The sequence below is a fragment of the Tachysurus fulvidraco genome, chromosome 5 (assembly GCF_022655615.1).
Source record: "Tachysurus fulvidraco isolate hzauxx_2018 chromosome 5, HZAU_PFXX_2.0, whole genome shotgun sequence".
NCBI classification, from domain to species: domain Eukaryota; kingdom Metazoa; phylum Chordata; class Actinopteri; order Siluriformes; family Bagridae; genus Tachysurus; species Tachysurus fulvidraco.
Window position 1 is genome coordinate 14,474,089 of NC_062522.1, and position 16,301 is coordinate 14,490,389.

A 16,301-nucleotide genomic window follows, 5' to 3' on the forward strand; every position below is an offset into this window, starting at 1 on the left:
GGAGTTACTTGCTCCTTTCATTAAAATAAACAAAATTGAATAATCAAAGCAGGGCTCTCAAGTGTCACACATTGAGAGTGACAGTCACTCATTTCGATATTTTGTCACGCTCTCCCGCCACCAGGGGCGTCACTAGGCGCTTTTTCCTAAACGTCTGCCCAGCCCCCCTAAAAAAATATTTGATCAATTATTTTTGATCGCTTCAGTCCACTTTAAAAACGCATTTGAAGTAGCGACAAGCTGCGTCATGTTTCGACTCCTCCCCTGAACTGAGTGTGCATGAATTCAGCGCGTTTTTCAATCCGCAGGGACGCCGAGCATCAGAGAGTACAAGGTGTGTGTGCTTTTATTGATGGATTGCTATGATATGACATCTGCATCGGTGCAGTTCTTGTAATTGCAGTTTACTGGACCATTACACAGTTCGGTTTCTCATCCAATGCGTCTTCGCTGCGTTCAACTTCAGACCTTATCACAGTGTGATAGTTTTTTCTTCCAACAAAAATTAAGCGATTAACACCCATAACTTATGGTCATCGAGAAAGATGTCGTTGAGCAATTGGACCATGATAAAATTATCAACAGGTTTGCTACTCTTAAGGAGAGAAGACACAGGTTGAACTCCCCTGCTTCTCACAAGCTGCTTCATTTTCGCTTGTTTTTCATTCTTTCTGATAGTTAACCACAGTCCATTGCCAGCCTCATACATGTGTTGTTTATATTGCTGATATGCATAGTCAAAGTTTATGGCTTTTATGTTATTTTCTGGTTTAAAGTTGGTTAAATGTTTATTTTATTTTGTCAAAAAAGTTCCTTATCTGAGGTTTTTATGTGAGCATAGAAATGCAAACAGTAAAATGTTGTGTTTGTACTGGAAACATTTGTACGTTTGTTTGTACAGTGAGTAACGAATCAGGAAGTCTTCATTGTAAAAAAAAAAAAAAAACTACATTCACAACTCAAAATTTTCTAGTGACTGGTCACATCTAAATTTTTAATTTTTTTTTACAGTGAAATACAGGGAATACAATAGAATAGTGGATTGCAATAAGGGTAGTAGTATACTACCCTACCCTGGGGGCTGAGCCCCCCTAAAATGAAAATTCTAGAATCGCCCCTGCCCGCCACACATTGTATTTGTCAGAAAAAACTGACAAAAAGAACAGAAAAACTGACCATTTATCATATGTTTAACACACGCTGTGTCTTTGGAAAAGAACAGAAATGGTCAGTTTTTCTGTTCTTTTTGTCAGTTTTTCTGACAAATACAATGTGTGGCGGGCAGGGGCGGAGCCAGGGGGTGGCCAATGGTGGCCGTGGCCACAATGCACGTATTCACGGCCACCCCGCTCGCAACTGCATTTTTAATAGAAGAAAATGATCTCGCAGACGAACCTCGATCACATGTCTACAATCATTGGACCGCGAAAGTCTCGCGACACTTACAGGCACTGACAGGCATCGCAAGAGTTTCGAAAAACAGCGCGGTTTTCCTCCTATCGTAAAAAGCGGGAGATGAGGAGCAAGTTACAGCACAGCGTCTGTTCCTGGTTCAAATTCGAGTGTGTGAGCGGCAGAGGTGGGAAGTAACGGAGTAAAAATACTTCGTTACTGTATCAGTATCAGTAGGCTACTTTAGTCCACTATTTATTTTTCGGACAACTTTTTACTTTTACTTATTACATTTTTACACAAATATCTGTACTTTTTACTTCTTACATTTTCAAAACGGACTCGTTACTTTTAGTATTATTTCTTCTCATTGAGCGCTGTTTCCAGCCTATCATCCTATCATTGCTTTTTCACCATGTGACTGGTGTACTGTATTATTTACTGGCTATCAGACATAGACTAAGGATAGCGGAGCTAACAATGAACAGCACGCCTACAAAAAGAATGGCTAATGTTCATTCAGAGGGAGTCACCGATGTTAAAATAACAACGAGGACATTCCTGAACACACATGGCCATATATGTGGGAGATGTTTGAAATTATCGGCGTCAAAAAGGATTCCTGGCGAATGCGTTGTGAATTGTGTCACCAGGGGCGGTTCTAGCCCTTTTTAGGGTGGCTTCAGCCCCCTGTCTGTAATCTCATCCACCCTAAAACTATAAGGATCATTTTTACTTTCATAAATAAACAATAAAATGACGTTAAAATGCAGGACATGTCGTCGATGGGAAAGAAAATTATTTATCAGTTTGATCCAAGAGCGATTTTTTTTACTTTGCTTTTACACGCGTGTGTTGTAGTCTTGCAAAAGTGCGTCTTCAGCTGTCTGCTTTATTTGAACGGAGAAGCACATTTACGCGCAGCGTGCACGCGCAGTCAGAGCTTGAGGCGTTTATCTATAACGTTAATCGGCGGAAAGCCGCAAAGACGGCAACCAAAAGCAGTGAAATGTCACTATTCTTATTACCAGAGTTGTCTTATAATATATAATATAGAACTCTTCTTGTTTTAAATTCACACTGAGGGCTAAAACCCCCTAAAGATGAAATCCTAGAACCACCCCTGGTGTCAACCCAAAAAACACGAAGTGCTTAATTTAATTAACATTAATTTTGTCATTTGTAAAACATCACAATAATTTTGAGTTGTTTTCAAGGACAGAGCTGGAATCTCCCTACAGTTTGGGATATGGCCTTGGTGATACACTTGGTATACATTATATTTCCAAAAGTATTGGGTCACCTGACCTTTCCTGCTATATGTGGTTGTTTTCTGATGAATGTGAACGCTGACTCCACCCTACCTCACCTACATCAGTGCCTGCCTTTTGTAACACTCTTGTGACCGATGAACACAAATATTCATCAGCACACTCCAAAATTATATATTTATATACAGCACATATACATACACACACACACACACACACACACACACACACACACACACACACACACACACACACACACTGTGTATATATATATATATATATATATATATATATATATATATATATATATATATAGATAGATAGATAGATAGATAGATAGATAGATAGATAGATAGATAAAACATGACGTCCAGTTACCAGCATGACACTAAACAGGTAGTAGTAACGGCGCGACTTTTTACTTAAGTACATGTCAGAGCCCATACTTCTTTACTTTAACTTGAGTAAAAGAGTGCAGTCACTACTTCTACTTTTACTAGAGTTTTTAAAAAAACGAGTATCTGTACTTCTACTTGAGTAAAGGATGTGTGTACTTTTGCCACCTCTGGTGAGCACAACACATGCTATCAGGTGGGTTATAAAATCAAAAAGATGGTTATTTGATTTGTTTAAAGATTTGAGGAGATATAAATTCTGGTTTCAAAGTGAATTTCATAAGTTTTATTTGTTCAAATAGTTTTAAAAAACATGTGGTTGAATTATGACTATACATTTAATGTGAATTTAAATAATTTTTATTTATTCATTCATTCATTCATTTTCTACTGCTTTATCCGAACTTCTCGGGTCACGGGGAGCCTGTGCCTATCTCAGGCGTCATCGGGCATCAAGGCAGGATACACCCTGGACGGAGTGCCAACCCATCGCAGGGCACACACACACTCTCATTCACTCACGCATTCACACACTACGGACAATTTTTCCAGAGATGCCAATTAACCTACCATGCATGTCTTTGGACTGGGGGAGGAAACCGGAGTACCCGGAGGAAACCCCCGACGCACGGAGAGAACATGCAAACTCCGCACACACAAGGCGGAGGCGGGAATCGAACCCCGACCCTGGAGGTGTGAGGCGAACGTGCTACCCACTAAGCCACCGTGCCCCCCTAATTTTTATTTAAATTAATTTAATTAAAATTAAAGTATTGCACGTCATACATCATTGTAATTTTGGCACCTATACTTTTAAAAAAGTATTTTAAGGTTAGATGAGTGTTGTTTGTTTGCATAATGATATTTTCTGTGCCACCCCAGAGTATGTGCTGGCCCCTGCCTGGCCACTCCTATGAAATATCCCTGGCTCCGCCACTGGTGGCGGGCAGGGGCGATTCTAGAATTTTCGAACCGGGCAGGAATCAAGCGCGTCTCCTCTGGATTTCAGTAGAGCCTGCCAATTATCATCCAATAAAAAAAAGAAGGCTACACAATAGCCAATAAGAAATAGCACTATTGTATCTGGGTAAGATTTAACGCAACAACCAATCAAAAAAAAAAGCATAGAGCACAGAGAAAACCAATGGAGCTGCGAGCTTACATGTTACAACAAATTCACAACTTGTTTGAAACAAACAGACATGTTGACTGCTGTTAGAGATGTTTCCCAGATAATCAGCATGAGTTTTTAATGAGTGTCTGTAACTTAGCTAACAGTTTTACAGCCTGTGCCCTGGTTTTATGACATTTTATAAAATAATGAATTGATCATACATTAAATCTCAGAAAAATAAGGCTACTAACCACCAGCACTACATTGTATAATTTAATATCTTTTGTTTAATTCTAATTTTTGGATTGTTTTATGTCATAAATGTTCTTTTTTTCCTTTTTTCTGGGGGGGGGGGGGGATAGTAGTAAACATATTTAAAATATGTCACTCTTGCCTGTCTTCAAAACTTGAGAGTTGAGAACTTGAGAACTTGAAAACCCTGATCAAATAAATAACAAATTAATAACAAATGAATAACAAGAAAATGTGTTGTTTGAGTTCAAACAAATATGGACACATATATACATATAGGGACACATATTGGCCTATTAAATTCTTATACTCGTATAGTTTTTTGTTTAAAAATCATTGTTCTGAACCTCATTCTGTAATGTCTAACAAGGTGGGAGTGACTTAATTTACTCTAAATTCTGATGGTGTTAAGGATCACAAATTTGTTTTGGTATCTGCTGTTCTGCATGTAATATAACAATACTTCTCTCTTTAATTACAGCTTGTTCAATACATCTCTCTCTCTCTCTCTCTCTCTCTCTCTCTCTCTCTCTCTCTCTCTCTCTCTCTCTCTCTCTCTCTCTCTCTCTCTCTCTCTCTCTCTCTCTCTCTCTCTCTCTGTGTCAGTGTGTGCATGTGCTAGTGAACAGAACTATGCTCCTAACCTTTACAGACACCTTGCGCCATGGGATGTATTAATGACCAAATCAAAAATTTCAGATTTAAATTAACACTGTAGAGAAAACCAGATTTTCAGCACTCATTAAAAACATGAGTGAGGGGTGAAATGTTCCCATGGGTAGCAAATTAAGTAGGATTTATATTAGACCCATTTTATGTTCTCTCTGTTTTTGTAATTCCTAGACTGCCCATCCAGATGGCAGTGCAATACCAGATGCTGTTTTACCATATCCCAGCAATGAGGAGACCCAGCACATGTTCAATTTAAAAAAACCTGCAGGCAACTTGCTTCTACTGTTTGAGTTACATTGCTGTATTCTCTATTATAAACCTTTACCAAGAGCTACTGAAGACACTGCTATATTATAAAATAGGATGATATATAGAGTATACAGAGTACGAAATCTAAGTAACTTCTAAGTTATTTCTGGCTGGACATAGTATCAATGAGACAATTTGGACATCTGGTCAAATTGCATTATATCTTACTAGATGAATGTCAGTTAGGAGACATGTATTCAAAAATATAATTTTAGAATAATTGGACAATGCATGTATGTGAAAAATGAGATATTTCCTACAAACACTGAATTATTTAGAAAACATGGATGAAAACAGAGACGTGAAAGACTTGGTGAACTTGGTGCCTTGTTGAACACATTACTGATGAAAGTGTATACTCTGGATGTGAGATTGTTACAATATAAATATGATGTGTATGAGGGTTAATTGAAAAAAAAAACATGTTTTTGTTGGTACATTTTAAGCTGGTCCTGGTCCGCCTTGATACGTCCCCTAAATACATGTCCTATTCTGGTCCATATTATGTTTGACATTTTGTATGCCTACGCATACACAACAGTTGTCTTTTCTACAGCCTAAAAAACATCCTCTCTCACTGAGTGACATCTAATGAGCACCCACAAAGACACATTGTCCCGCCTATTACATGCCTTTATGCTCAGAAGCCAAATCTTTGTTTTACTGGGCAGTGTGTATTAAAATAACTATAATCTTGAAATAGGTGTACTTATTTTACCTTCATTTCACAAGAGATGAATGCAACTCTGATGCAACTTAACATTAGATTCTCTTGTTATACCTGACTGTATCTCAATGATTTTGTTTATCTGCTGGTGATTTGTTGAGGTGTGAGAAAGTTTGTTATTTCGGCATGCATATGATAAGACTAACCTTCATTAACACCTCAATTAAAAGAAAAAAACTAAGCAGAACTATACAAAGAATAATAAAGTGGGTGAAATACTAAGAACATTCAATGTGAACACAGAAATCTATAAATATACACAACTGTGCAGATCTGTATACAAGACTGAATTTTATAGTACTAAAAAGCACTCATAAGGAAGATAGCTAGTAGGGTAATTAACACCTTCAGCTACAATGAAACCTATTTAAAAATGTTAAGTAGTTTCAAAATTGAGGAAAGGTCATAGGGCTACTAACACATAGACAGGTCAGGGGGCTACTGTACATTGCTAACACATACACACCTTCCCGGCAAGTTGTAGGCGGAGAGCTATACTGTAAGTCATATATGGTTCCCGAATATATGGATTCAGAACTCATAAATTAGCAAATTTTGCAATTCTGCCTTGAGTGGGTATTACATCCTCATAAGCAGCTACACAAATACATCTTACATTTCCCAACACAATAAACATCAGTCTAAAGGCAGAGAGCACAAGAGGGCTCTGACTGGACCCTGTTATTAGGATCAACTACAACTATGCAGTGTGTATCGGCTGTTAATGACACAGGATGATCCCAGTTTAATCTGTATAGGTTTGTAATACAAAAATGTAGAGTGCTAGTACATTCAAACTACAAAATATAATGGAACATCATTAAGATTATCTCATCTTAATTTTAATGCAAACTGTGTTCTTTTGGTCAGAGCAGCTCTCTGAATTTCTAGGTTAAGTGAAAATCAGATCATATTTAGGAACCTTTTATGCAGAAATGCAGATCATTCCAGTGTGTTCACCAACTTCTTACTCACAACAATATTTCTAGAGGCTCAGTGCAATCAAATAGCCCCAGTCTGCCTATTAAAAGCATAGAAAAGACCATTTCAGAGATGTCTGTGAAATCATAATTGCATCACTTATGCTCTTATGTGCAATGAAAAGGCTTAAGATCCTGCGTTAATTATAGCCTCAGCCTTGCACAATAGAGAAATCGTGTCAAATTAGTATGCAGAACAATGCTTTATGTATCAGAAAATTAATCTACAGTGGTAATTTGAATTAAAAGTTTTTCAACACAGAATAAGTGGGACAGTTCAGTGGAGAATCCTTTTTGCTAACATGGTCGGACTCGCTTTAAAATATTCCCCCTCAGCCCCCCCTTCCCTCTTTGTTACTCTCAGAGAAAAGCAATTAAAAAAAGCAATTGAGTGTGTGTGTTTCTATTCTCTAAAACCTGTCAGCTCCAAACCAATTTGGGGGACAGAAAGGCAAAAAGGGAAAGTAGTAGTAGATGAGAGGAGTGTGCTGTGTCTTTATGGAGATGATTGCCTGCTTTGTGGTATGTTATGAGAGACTGAATGAGTGAGACAGAGGGCAGTGCAAAGGGCAGTGGGGGGGTCTGAAGTTCTCCTTCTTCTCCATGCAAAGACCTGCTTATCTGTGTTATCGTTAGAAAGAGGATGAGCATATCTGATCAAACATCAGAGATATTAAAAATGACAGTGTGTACAGCGTGAAGCCTCCTGCCATCGGGCCCTGTCCTTATTCACCACACCATGGACCCAGTGAACTTGATCTTGTGGTGTGTGTATACTCTATATATACTGTGTATATATATATATATATATATATATATATATATATATATATATATATATATATATATATATATATATATATATAAAAGACATGCTGTGACTGTGTTCTAAACATATTCACTCATTGTGAACAAACCAGTTATACAGTGATTTTTGTGTATTATCTTTTGTGTGCTGTTGCCTTCTAGGTGCAATTTAAACAATAGGCTTTTAACAAAAAGCTATAACTTGTTGAAGTGAAGTTATAGTGTTCTTAGCACACTTCAGAATAACAATATTTAAAAAAGAGAACCAAGAAGAAGATAAGTAACCAGACAGAAATAGAAAAGCTGGTACAGAACAGAATATATTAGATATTTTCAATTATCTTCCATACATTATAATAGATTTTAAACAATAAACTTTTTTTTACATATGATGTATTAAATATTTAAATATTATACTTATGATTTATTAAATATATCAAACCACAAGTAAACAATATTATGTAAAAGTAGTAAATATAATTTTAGCATGAGTCTCTTTTTTTTTTTTTTTTTGCCTGTGTATCCTTTCATTGCATCTGTTGCAATACATTTTCATTTAACTGGATCTGTCATTGTTGGGAAACATCAGAAGGCTATTAGTGCTAAGCATTCTTAATATTTATTATAGAAATTCTTTCTTTCTTTCTTTCTTTCTTTCTTTTCTTTCTTTCATATTTTTTAAACTGCTGCCAATTACATCTTTAAATTAGTAACAGGATTATGTTTGCTTAAAATGTAGAAATAACAAATACACAAGCTGTGGCTAATTAGCATCCATGCTTGTGTCAGGATGACATTAAGAATGTTCTAATGATTTGCTGTTTTTCTAATTTATGATTTATTTTCGGTCTATAACTTTGTTAATATGGTTGTACTTTCATATCAAGCTTAAAATATAATAATACCACTGAAATAAGTGATCTTACTTTTTTCTTTTCATGATTTCCAAAAGTTTTGGATCATGTAGCTTCATTTAAAACATGGACTTATCGATTATTCCAAATATTCATACATATATTTGGAATATACATATATGCAATTTATGGATGCTCGAAGTGCAAATGTTACATTTATTCATATATATTTCCAAAAAAAAATAAAAAAAAAAATACAAGTTTGAATATTAGTTTTTAGGGCAACTTAAAATCAACCATATGAAATGCTTTCTTTGTCAAATACAATTATTCATCAATAATTTATGACAATTGTAATATTTTGGTTAACTTACTGTACTTAGTGTATCTATATACATTCAACCATCCACTAAACAGATTTTCACATGTGTCAGTGTTTTATAATGTGTTCCATTTGCATTGTCGGGGAAAAATACAGTAATAAGTACAGTACAGTAATGTCACCTCAAAGTTCCTTAACAGTTTATGTTCATATTTATTAATGGTATTAGACCATCAGTCTAATAATTGTACATATTTCTCAGCCATAAATCATCAAAATATTTCAAAGTTTCCTATAGATTATTTAAAAGCTGTTTAATTCTGTAATGCAGCATCATTTCTATAACTCACTGGAACAAAATAATTTTCTGGCTGCTGATTGAATCATGAGATATGAAATCCTAATTGCTTATTGAATATTTTCAACACATATTGTTGTCTCACACTTGTCAAAGCTCAGCAGGTCACACACACCCCTCAAAACACACACACACACACACACACACACACACACACACACACACACACACACACACACACACACACACACACACACACACACACACACACACACACACACACAAACACATCATCTAAATGTCATCAGACTGCAGCTTGAGTGAGAGACGACCCAGGGGTGAAAGACGGCGCTTAATTTCTCTAAAATGTGCTCTTTTAATTAAAGCAAATGTGCCTGCCAAATGGCAGCACAGAGATAGTGGCACAATTCCCAAATGGAGAGGAGTTCATTAATGTTCACAGGGATGGTGGCTTAGAACACCCTTCTCTCTAGTGCGCCACACACACACACACACACACACACACACACACACACACACACACACACACACACACACACACACACACACACACACACACACCTGTGTGTTTTCCAGTCTCTGAAAGTGGCTATGCCTGTGGTAACTCTCTTGTTATATATTTATTTTTTTGTAATGGAGTGGAGCTTAAATGCTCTTTAAATGTACATGTATATATATAAATGCATATAGAATAATGTCTGTTTTATAGTGTCAGTTGTGTCGTTTAAATATTTTAATATTATATCTAAAGTACAGCTGTATAGCTTTCAAGCTCACAAACATTCTTAAACTTTACATCTTTGCACTATATTGCATAACTTTTATATTAATACTATGTTATTAAGTTCAGTGATCATTCAGTTTATTCCATTTTCTCCTGGATTTGATCATTTGCCAGTCGCATCACATGACACCTACCAACCGGAATGCTGCCACATGTTTTCTCTGAAACATGTGAAGTCGACGACTGCATCTTTTCAAACTGTTGCTTGTGGTACAGTACATCACAGGGCAGCTGAATATACTTTGAGGAGTTTGTCATTTAACCTCTTCCACTTACATGTGCTCACAGATAGTATTCCTGTGACTTGACATGGGAGAAAGTAATATATCTCTCCCATCCAGAGATCACATCCGGATCTGCTCTCTTGTACCTCTCAGGAACTCTCAGGAATTTTAGCCACATGTCAATGCATCATGGTTTATGTTATTTCCTCCCAGTTTAGTTTTTACCAATACACAGTGCATCATTTGGGTCTTTCCTTTTTAACAGCTTCCATTAATATCTCAGGCCAAAAGCTAACACATGTTTCTTATGGGACACATAAAGCCAGTTGCCAAATATTCTGCTTGAATCATTGTTAGAGAAGGAGAGAAATAACTGCTCTATTTTGTACACATGATCAAACAGACACTTTCTGTTGACTGCTGTAGCTCAGCATGACAAGGGAGAGAGGACGTCTTTCACACATTTGTTGATATACTTATACCTGAATTGATATACAGTACAGATATGTGGTTTCTAAGCAGGAGATTTTTTAAAAATTGAGTTATTTTTAATGCTTTTCTTTATAGCTTCTGCTGGTGATGCAGCTGTTGGGCAGTGAGTAGTCTTGAAGTAGGAGAGCTGGAGTTTCTTCAGAGTTGCATGTTGCGTTTGGCTCTGGGCTTTCTCACACACTCTGCACGAGGCCTGCGGTTCCTCTCACACACTCTGCCTGCAGTGAGCAGGTGGCCTACAGCTACTTCAGCTGTCTGTCAGGTGTCAGCACGCATAAGCTTCATACACAAACCCATACACAACTCAGACACTCAAACATCCCACTCTTACATGCTACATTTACTTTTAATGTACTTCAGAATGAACTGAAAGGAATGTGAGTCGACAGAACTGAGCATGATGGTGGTGGTGGTGGTGTTGGTCATGTAGCTGCTTGTCTGAAATATACTAGCCTAGAACGTAACCAATGGAAGTTTTCTTGCATACTTCTATGTAGTCTATGGTCCAGAACTAGATTTCATCCTGATTACTATAGTCTGAGAATTAAGTGGATTTGCTGATATTACTGTGCCACTGCTCCTTAAAATGTGTGATGCCAACTTTTCTGTTGTGGTTTCACCTTGTTTAAAAAAGCTTTGATTGATCTTTGTAGGTTCATTCACATCCTTCCAACACCTGAAAGGTTAATTCCTCAGCGATCACCAGAACATCAATGCGGGATCGGTGTTCCTAATTATTAGATATTTTTAGTAATATTATTGTGCATTTCAGCAACTACCTTCTACTAGAGTTTGCATCATGCGTATATATACACACACACACACACACACACACACCACACACACACACACACTAACACATTCATTCTCATTTAGTGCCAAAATAATGTACTACCAACATCTTTTTCAAAGATAGAAGGTAAACAGAGAATCCAGAGGAAACCAGACCCATACAGACAAGAGGAAATATGCAAACCTCTGACTGAATTTTACATCCCTTGCAAGCCACAGTTGATAAAAGTGTCTAATAGAAAATGTAATTGTTGATAATGTTGGGTCACTGATTCTGGTTGTTGTTGCAGTTCTGTATTAGCAGCTGTGCAAGAGGTAGAGAGCTCTCACAGATGGCAAATCTGGTCTCACACACCCAGAGGCTGAAGAAGAAAAGAAACAGAGATAGAGAGAGCGAGATCTTAACAGCATATTCTTGCCATGAGAATGTCAGATGTGCCTCTGTCAGGCAGCAGCCATAAGCCCCTATAGCTATTCACTCTCCCTCATTCGCTGCCCCATCTAGACACACACACACACACACACACACACACACACACACACACACACACACACACACACACACACACACACACACACACACACACACACACACACACACAGAGTGCCAGTGGAGCAGCGCCACAGGAGTGTATGGTTAAGAATAGCAGAAGCCGTGTCACATCAGATGTTTCGCGGCGCATTCTCTGAGACAAACGGTTCGGTGCCAGGCTGTGCCAGATGAGTGCCTCCTCCTCCCCTCCTGCGATGCCACGCTGCTGCCGGTCCTTTGCTGTCACACACCCTCAGAGCTCCTCGCTGGAGGTTTGGCCCTCAGGTTGACATAATCCCACAGAGCGCCACATTATTAAGATGATTCCTGTCCCACAGGCCCATGGGATTACAGTGATGTTGCTCTGGTTAGACTGTGTGCTCATTGCACATCTTCTTTTGTCTTATCTCTGTGTGGGTTTGTGAAATGGGCTTTTTGTTTATTGAGTAAATTGGAGAAATTGAAAGAATGAGTCTTGGATTGTGGATCAGAGACATGCGAGTGTGCAAGGCCCTTGAGGTGTTCTGGGATTTAGGCAAACGCCTTATTACTCTCCAGTGTTTCTCAAACATATTTCAAGGTGATCGTTATATTGCAAGAATGTGGTGTTGGCTCTAATATAGAATGCTGAATATGATTATATTGTGGATATATAGCAGATGTGTTAAACCTAGGTCCAAATAGAGCCCAAATGGCTCACTACTCCTTATCCAAGCACACTAAATAGGGTATAGAATAATGGGTTTTACCCCAGACACAATGCATTATATGAACATTTGTAGATATATAGGATTCAGATCCCTAACCAATATACAAATAGACTTCACAGGATGCACTGGGGTGCTGTCAGCACATAGAGGAATTTTTTTTTACATCAGGATGGCTCAAAGTATGTTCTTGTGCTTATACTTCAGTGACTTGCCAATGATTAAAAATGTTTAGGTTATTAATGGTTGACATGTCATGTCTTTAAACAAATTTTGCATCGAATGTCTTCAAGACTAGTTAGTTATTGTTAACACTATTGTTAACAGAAGCTATAATCATTATAGTTGTTCGTTTATCAGCCTATATTTTCTTAAAATTAAAAAGTGCTTGTCATGTAGAAAATGGAACGCACAAAATCCCTCGTCCCAAAACTCCCCATTGTCAGAAAAATTACAGACTTTGATGAAGCACTGATCCCAGAGACTCCTATAATTAATGTTAAATGAATGTTTCCTAACAAAAAGCTTAACCGTATCAACAATATGACTTTATTCATTAAGCAATAGTTAATAGCTTTTGATTATGTGGATCATCCATCTGTTTATCTGCTGGTGCTATAAGAACAATAATGTATTTAAACAATAACATTAAGTTAAACATATATGTACAAGCCAGATCTATTGTCAGAAATGAATGCATACCTTCTGAGTAAAGAATTCAAACCATATTGTGGTCTAATTCCTTGTGTACTCTATGTATATGTCCAATAATGGGTCATCTTGGCTTTATATTCCTAGTCCATATAACTACACTGTAATGAATTTAAAATCCCCCATTATAAATTCGTATGTATGTATGTATGTATGTATGTATGTATGTATGTATGTATGTATGTACAGACCAAAAGTTTGGACACACCTTCCAAAAGTTTGGACACACCACCTTTTCAACAGGACAATGACCCCAAACACACCTCCAGGCTGTGTAAGGGCTATTTGACCATGAAGGAGAGTGATGGGGTGCTGCGCCAGATGACCTGGCCTCCACAGTCACCGGACCTGAACCTAATCGAGATGGTTTGGGGTGAGCTGGACCGCAGAGTGAAGGCAAAAGGGCCAACAAGTGCTAAGCATCCCTGGGAACTCCTTCAAGACTGTTGGAAGACAATTTCAGGTGATTACCTCTTGAAGCTCATCAAGAGAATGCCAAGAGTGTGCAAAGCAGTAATCAAAGCAAAATGTGTCTACTTCTGAAACTGACATATTTTCAGTTGTTTCACACTTTTTTGTTATGTATGTATATAATTCCACATGTGTTCATTCATAGTTTTGATGCCTTCATTGTGAATCTACAATTTTCATAGTCATGAAAATAAAGAAAACTCTTTGAATGAGAAGGTGTGTCCAAACTTTTGGTCTGTACTGTATGTATGTATGTATGTATGTATGTATGTATGTATGTATGTATGTATGTATGTATGTATGTAGGGCCCTTCATGTGCCATATGGAGTTACATATACAGATCCTTAGTTTATGATTAGGTACAATGTGTAGAGTATGAAATACAGCCTCCTACATCATATGTGTAGCTCAGTGGTTTGGTGGTTTAGGGTGTAAGCCTGTGGTCACACCCAAAGAGACAGTAGTCACTGTAAGGCCCTGGAGTAAGTCCCTTAAATAGCTCACAATTTGGCATAGTGCAATCTCTATTTCTATTCACACTATTTCTGACACTGCATATCACATATCACACTATACAATGCACAAAAAGATATCATGCAACAAAAAAATTAGTAGTATCAGCCATCATGGAGACAGATTCACTTTCTTTTCCAACACAGACCTTGTGTTACTAAAATTTGCCTTATAAAAACACAACTCTTCGAGCTATCGTACTATCGAGCAATTGATCAGACTTCACAGACAAATTAGATCTCTGTATATGGGATCTTAATACACACTGTAAAGGCCTTCTTTTCTTCTGTAATTGCGTTATATTGCTGAGGGTGTGGTAAATCCAGAGCCTATTCTGGAAAAAATGTTAGGCATACACTAGATGTGCACATACATATTTTAAAGCACCCATTCACACCTAGCAGCAATGAAGCATAGCCAGTCCACCTACCTGCATGTTTCTGGACAATGAGAGGAATCTGGAGAACCTGGAGGAATTTCACACAAATGCTGAGAAAAAACTGACAGACAGCAACAATAGCTCAGAATCAAACCAGTGACACTGAGGTAGCACCATGCAGTAACAAACATACAGTGGATTTGTACATAAGAAATTATTTGGATGATAATTTTGTACTTTTTAATGCAGTTCTAAATTAAAGTCAAATTAAATGCAGAGAAAAGTGGAAAAGAAGAAAGGTGAAAGAAGTTAATGCTTCTTGAGCAAACAACACAAAAGAGACAAATGTGGAGCAAGCTTAAGCTTCAGCTAGAGGATCATCAGACAGAAACCCTGCTAAGCTGCTCTCTGCAAATCACACTCTCTGATCCACATGCATAAAAACCTCACCATTCCACTGCTTTGGGCTGAGACTCATCTACATATTTTACATGTATATAAATGCAGACTAATCAACACACACACACACACACACACACACACACACACACACACACACACACACACACACACACACACACACACACACACACACACACATTGACTTATGTTTCTATTATTTTTTTATTATTTCAATTTATCTTTTAGTATTTTTGATGTATAGGTTTCTTTGATGTTACTAGTCTTACGTTTGCTGCTTTATCATCTTGAATTTCCCCTACGGGGGATTTATAAATGTAAAGGTACATCTCTCTTTTTATCTTTCTTTCTCTTGCATACCTGAATTGTTAAATACACTATTCTTCATTATAAAAGCCCTGTCATTCCCTATCATTTCTGGTAATATATACTTTAATACACCACAGTAAAAGGGATCTGAAAGGCACAATGATGAAACCTGTTTTCTTCTTTTTGTTTGCCAAGGAACTTTGGTAAGGTTCAACTGAACTGAAAGATGAGAGGATGTGAGATTCATCTGAACTTGATGATTTAGTTGGAAGAGCTTGTTTTTGTTATATTTCCCTTTCCTATCCTGCTTTGTATTCTGCATCTTTATCATGTGTTTCAGTGGCTAGTGACACCTGGCCTCACATGTTATTGTCTGTTTTAGCCTCAGAGCTAATGAACGGGCTGATGGGAAGGTCTGCTCTAATAGATCCTTCTCAGCCCAAGGACAAGGGGACACAGACACACAGAGAGTCCTTGTCTGGTGCACTGGGGAGAGGTGTAGTGTGTGTATGTGTGCATGCCTTTCATGAGCAGTTTGTAGAATGTTGTACA

At 37.5% G+C, this 16,301-nt stretch overlaps 1 long non-coding RNA gene across 1 annotated transcript; it reads left to right on the top strand.

The window, feature by feature from the left end:
• The first annotated feature begins 87 nt into the window (after positions 1 to 87).
• Positions 88 to 12,704, top strand: LOC125141306. Its single transcript, XR_007140695.1, has 3 exons — positions 88 to 334; positions 10,990 to 11,176; positions 11,997 to 12,704. It is a non-coding gene; the product is annotated as an uncharacterized LOC125141306 (long non-coding RNA).
• Positions 12,705 to 16,301: the final 3,597 nt, after the last annotated feature.